A 6,000-nucleotide genomic window follows, 5' to 3' on the forward strand; every position below is an offset into this window, starting at 1 on the left:
TAGCTATTGTGAATTGTGCTACTATAAACATTGATGTGGCTGTGTCCCTGTAGTATGCTGTTTTTAAATCCTTTGTGTATAGTCCGAGAAGAGGAATAGCTGGGTCAAATGATGGTTCCATTCCCAGATTTCCAAGGAATCTCCATACTGCTTTCCATATTGGCTGCACCAACTTGCAGTCCCACCAACATGTATGAGTGTACCTTTTCCCCCACATCCTTGCCAAAACTATTGTTGTTTATCTTCATAATAGCTGCCATTCTGACTGGAGTGAGATGATATCTTAGAATAGTTATGATTTGCATTTCTCTGATTGCTAGAGATGATGAGAATTTTTTTTTCCATATATGTTGATTGATTGTATATCCTCTTCTGAGAAGTGTCTGTTCAGGTCCTTCACCCATTTATCGATTGGGTTATTTGTTTTTTCGATGCTTAGCTTTTTCAGTTCTTAAATACCCTAGAGATTAGTGCTCTATCTGATATGTGAGGGGTAAATATTTGCTCCCAGGATGTAGGCTATTTACCTCACAGATTGTTTCTTTTGCTGAGAAAAAAAAAAAAACTTTTTAGTTTGATTCCCTCCAATTTATTGATACTTGGTTTTAATTCATGCACTATAGGAGTCTTATTAAGAAATTGGGCCTAATCCCACATGATGAAGATTAGGGACTACTTTTTTTTTTTTTTTCATTAGACGCAGAGTCTCTGGTTTAATTCCTAGGTCCTTGATACATTTTGAGTTAAGCTTTTTGCATGGTGAGAGATAAGGGTTTAATTTCATTTTGTTGCATTGGGATTTTAATTGGAATTGCATTAAATATGTGTAGTGCTTTTGGTAGTATTGCAAAATTGATAATATTAATTCTGCTTTTCCAAGAACAAGGTAGATCTTACCATCTTCTAAGGTCTTTTTTATTTCTCTCTTTAGGGTTCTATAGTTTCTATTGTATAGGTCTTTCACCTCTTTCATTATGTTGATTCCCAAATATCTTCTTTTTTGAGGTTATTATGAATGGGCTAGTTTTCCTCATTTCCTTCTCAGAGGCTTTATTACTGACATACAGAAATGCCTTTAATTTATGGGTGTTGAGTTTATATCATGCTAATTTGCTGAATTCATTTACTAGTTCTAGAAGTTTCCTGGTGGAATTTTTTGGGGTCTTCTAGTTATAGAATCATATCATCCTCAAATAGTTGCTAATTTAAGTTCTTCTTTTCCTATACATATTCCTTTGATTTCCTTCATCTGTCTAATTTCTCTGGCCAGTGTTTCAAGAACTATGTTGAATAGAAGTGGTGAGAGAGGGCATCCCTATCTTGTTCCAGATTTTAGAGGGAATGCCTTCAATTTATCTCCATTTAGAATGATGTTGGCCTGAGGCTTCGTGTAGTTAGCCTTTACAATATTGAGATATGTTACAGTTATCCTTAGTTTTTCTAGTGTTTTGAACATAAAAGGGTGCTGTATTTTGTCAAATGCCTTTTCTGCATTTATTGAGATAATCATATGATTCTTATCTTTAAGTCTATTGATGTGATGAATTAGATTTATTGATTTCAGTATGTTGAACCAATCTTGCATCTCTGGGATGAATCCCACTTGTTCATGGTGCACAATCTTTTTGAAGTTTTTGTATTCGATTTGCCAGAATTTTATTGAGAATTTTGCATCTACATTCATTAGAGATATTGGCCTGAAGTTTTCTTTCTTTGATGTGTCTTTGCCTGCTTTTGGAATCAGATTGATATTGGCCTCATAGAATGTGTTTGGAAGTGCTGCCTCTTTTTCTCTTTCCTGAAATAAATTGAAGAGTATTGGCATTAGTTCTTCTTTTAAGGTCTTATACAACTCGGCTGTATACCCATCCAGTTCTGGGCTTTTCTTGGTTGGTAAGCTTTTGATGACTTCTTCTATTTCCTCACTTGATATTGGTCTGTTTAAATTGTGTATATCTTCCTGACTCAATCTGGGCAAATTGTATGCCTTAAGAAAATTGCTGATGCCTTCAGTGTTTTCTATTTTATTGGAGTATAAAATTTCATAGTAATTTCTCACCATCCTCTGTATTTCTGTTGTGGATGGGGTAATTCAATTTGAGTAATACTAGAATTTTAGTGCTATGACTGTGCAAAGCCTGATACCTGGGAGATTAGCAGAAATGGGTCGGCCCTGTCTCCCAGATAATGGTGGGTAAGGAGCTAGGAGGGGCAAGGGCACACCAGGAACTTCCAGGAAGAAGCCTCATTGGGTATGAAGAAAAATGGAAGGCACTGAAGCAAAGAAATGGGTAGGTAGGTTTGGTGCTTTAAATGACAATTGGAGTGAGAATCTGGTCCAGGAAAGAAGACCTTCCAAGTAAGAATAGCAAACAAATGACTTCTGAGTCAAAACATCTATTCTTTATGTGGTAGATACACATTTGTCCCATCCCTGAGCATGTTGTACAGCCCCTAGAAAATTCAGACCTCAAATTGTTGTCTTGCTTCAATTTGATATGTTTTTGAATGAAGCAAAAGGATTTAAAGATGCAAAAATATCTAGCATCCAACAAGGCAAAAATCACAATGTCCAGCAGGCAATAGAGCACATGTGGAGGCTGGAAAGTGGGACCTTAATGTGGAAAAATTATCAATCCAAATTTACACAGAATTGACAAATATAATTGCCAGAGAATAACATTGAGGTGTTGCACACTTATAGTCCCAGTGGCTAGGAAGGTTGAGGCAGGATGATTTGAGATCAAAGCCAGCCTCAGCATCTTTGCAATTAAGTGAGACCCTCTCTCTCTCTCTCTCTCTATATATATATATATATATATATATATATATATATGAGCTGGCGATGTGGCTCAGTGGTTGAGCAGTCCTGGGTTCAATCCAAAGTACCCAAAAAAAGAAAAAAATAATTAAGTAGTTACAAGAATGGTACTTTAAAATATAAAAATCTAAAAGTCTAAAATTCAAGATACATTTATTGGGATTCAAAAGAAATTCAGGGTCTGGCGCGGTGTGGGTGATGTAGATGGAAGGTGGTCCGGTGTGGCATGGGTGACGCAGATGGAAGGCAGCACAGAAGGCAGAGGCTTTGCTTGTGCTCTGAACACAGCACATGGTAACACCATGTTACCACACCAAACCAAACATTCTACATGGGAAACAGACAGAATCCTTCTTGGAAAACTACTCGCCATCTATCGGTGAGCGTGACTACCAGCATGGTTCTGCAGCTGATGAGAGGGATTTTGGAACTATACAAGAGAAATATAATTATATAGGGGAAAACATTAACACAACAGTCATACAGAGCTGGAAAGAAACGTGAGAAGTATGGAAAGGAAAGAAAGGACCACAAACAATGTAGGACAATTAGACATTAGAAGAGGTAACAACTGCAGGAGAAGGAATGTCAGATAAAGATTTCAGGATATACATGGTCAGATGATCTGCAGTCTCAAGGAAGACTTTAGACAGCAAGTGCAGACAATGAAAGATCACTTTGACAATGAATAACAAACAAATCCAAGAAGCAAAAGATCAACTCTATAGGGAGATAGAGTTTATATTAAAAAAAGGAATGAAGGAAATAATAAAACCAAATTTAAAACTCAAATGAGAGTATCACCAGCAGAGTAGAACACTTACAAGATAGAACATCAGAAAACGAAGACAAGGTATATCATCTTGAAATGAGAGTGCAGATAGCACAGTGAGACTGATAAGAGACAACGAGAAGAACATCCAAGAAATATGGGATAGCATAAAGAGACCAAATTTAAAAGTTATTGGGATAGAGGAAGATATGGAGGTCCAAACCAAAGAATGAGCAATCTGTTCAATTAAATAATATTAGAAAACTTCCCAGACATGAAGAATGAAACAGAAATTCAAATCCTTGAAGCCAACAGGACGCAGAATGTGTAAAATCACAAGAGATCCACACCAAGACACATTATAATAAAGATGTACAACATACAGAAAAAGTAGAGAATTTTAAAAGCCACAAGATTGTTGAGAGCCACAGCCAAAGGGGCCCCAGCGAACTTCCACCTGCCAGCAAACTTCAAGCTGCCAGCTGATGATTGCCTCACAACGTCCCCAGCAAACTTCTAGCTGCCAAATGATTGGCTCCTCTGCGGTGATGCTCATTGGGCTGTTTCCCTGCCCTTTCAGACCACAGAGCTTCTCATTGGGGGACTTTTTTGGCTCCGCCCACACAACCCAGCCAATTGGCCTCAATAGTAGGAGGAGTGAGGGAGCTTGAGATTCTTGTGGGAAGCCGGTGGTGTCAGTTGGGCTCTCAGAGTTTTTCCTCAGGAGCCGCTGTGGTGTGGTGTGTGTGTTCTAAAAATGAAGTTTGTTTCTTTTGACAAGTGGCTCCTGAATTGTGCCCAGCCAAACTGTGGCATTTGATGGGCCGCACGGGGAATGACTGAGGGTAAGTGGTAAGGTAAACTGCTCGCCCCTGAGGTCAGGGTGAGAGGATGGGTAGCCATTTTAAGATTCTTATTTTGTTTTGTTTTACTTTTGTTTTAAGTTGCCTGTCCCTGGAGATGAGTGAGGTGGAAGAAAAACCGCTCACATCTGAGGAAAAACTATTTGTGTCTGAGGAACAGATAGGGGGAAAGGACGGATGGACATTTCAGGAGGATAGAAATGCTATAATGATTTTGTGTGTGTTCCATTTTTGTTTCATTCTGTCTCGGTTGTGTTTGGTGTTATTTTTTGGGGTTGTATTATAGTAGAAATATGGGATCAGAAATTAGTAAAAAAACAAACCGAAAGAGTGTTAAGTAAATTGTTAGAGGAAGGAGGCATCCCAGTAAAATCTAGAGTAGTCAGGGCATACGTTGATACAAAACAAAAATGTAGAGCATGGCTTTTTAAGGAGGAGTTGTTAAATATATCACAATGGAACCATCATGGTGAAGATTTAAAAATATATGACAATGGAACCATCATGGTGAAGATTTAAAATATATGACAATGGAACCATCATGGTGAAGATTTAAAAAGAATAGAAAAGAAAAGCCCAGCGACTCTGCCAGTTGGCACATTGCCATTGTGGACGTTCTTTTCTTGTTTGCTTAGTCCAAAGCCTTCAGTTCAGACAATGGTAGAGGAAGGAGAAGACATATTGATTCAAGTAAAAGAGAAGGTCTCTCAAGTTAGTCAGACAGAGGAAAAGATTCAAGTAAAAGAGAAGGTATCTCAAATTAGTCAGACAGAGGAAAAGATTCAAGTAAAAGAGAAGGTCTCTCGAGCTAGTCAGACAGAGAAATAGATTCAAGTAAAAGAGAAGGTCTCTTGAGCTAGTCAGACAGAAGAAGAAAGTTTAGAGCAGAAAAAGCCAAAAGGGGAAAAGTTAAAACAGGAGAGTGCTACTAACACCTTTCTATCACCAGAGGGTGTAAGTGTCCAACCAACAGCGCCACCTCTACAGGAGCCTGCTACCAACACCTTTCTATCACCAGAGGGTGTAAGTGTCCAACCAACAACACCACCTCCATATGCTGGCAGGCTCCCAACCCCCAAAGTTGATAGTTGGGATCCTCAGACAAGATCTCAAATATTAACATGCCCTGTATTTGAGCAGGCAGGAGGGCAGGGAATTCACCATGCTTTAAATTTAAAAAAAGTGAAGCAGCTAAAAGAGGATGTAACAACCTATGGTCCTCAAGCACCAACTTGAACATGACACCAGCAGATTGGGCTAATATATGTAAAGCTGTGCTAAATGGAGGACAATACCTGTTATGGAAGGTTGCCATGAGGAATTTTACAAGGAGTTGGCTAGGCAAAATGCAGCAGCTAGTTATCCTCAGAGAAATCTAGATATGTTGTTAGGAAAGGGACCTTATGAGGATCATCAGCAACAAATTACATATGACCCTGGCATATACATACAAATTGCTGTAGATGCGGTTAGGGCATGGAAGACTTTACAAGGACATGGAGGATTACATGGTCAATTATCTAAGGTAATACAAGGAGCTAATG

This window comes from Urocitellus parryii, chromosome 10 (genome assembly GCF_045843805.1).
Source record: "Urocitellus parryii isolate mUroPar1 chromosome 10, mUroPar1.hap1, whole genome shotgun sequence".
Taxonomy (NCBI): domain Eukaryota; kingdom Metazoa; phylum Chordata; class Mammalia; order Rodentia; family Sciuridae; genus Urocitellus; species Urocitellus parryii.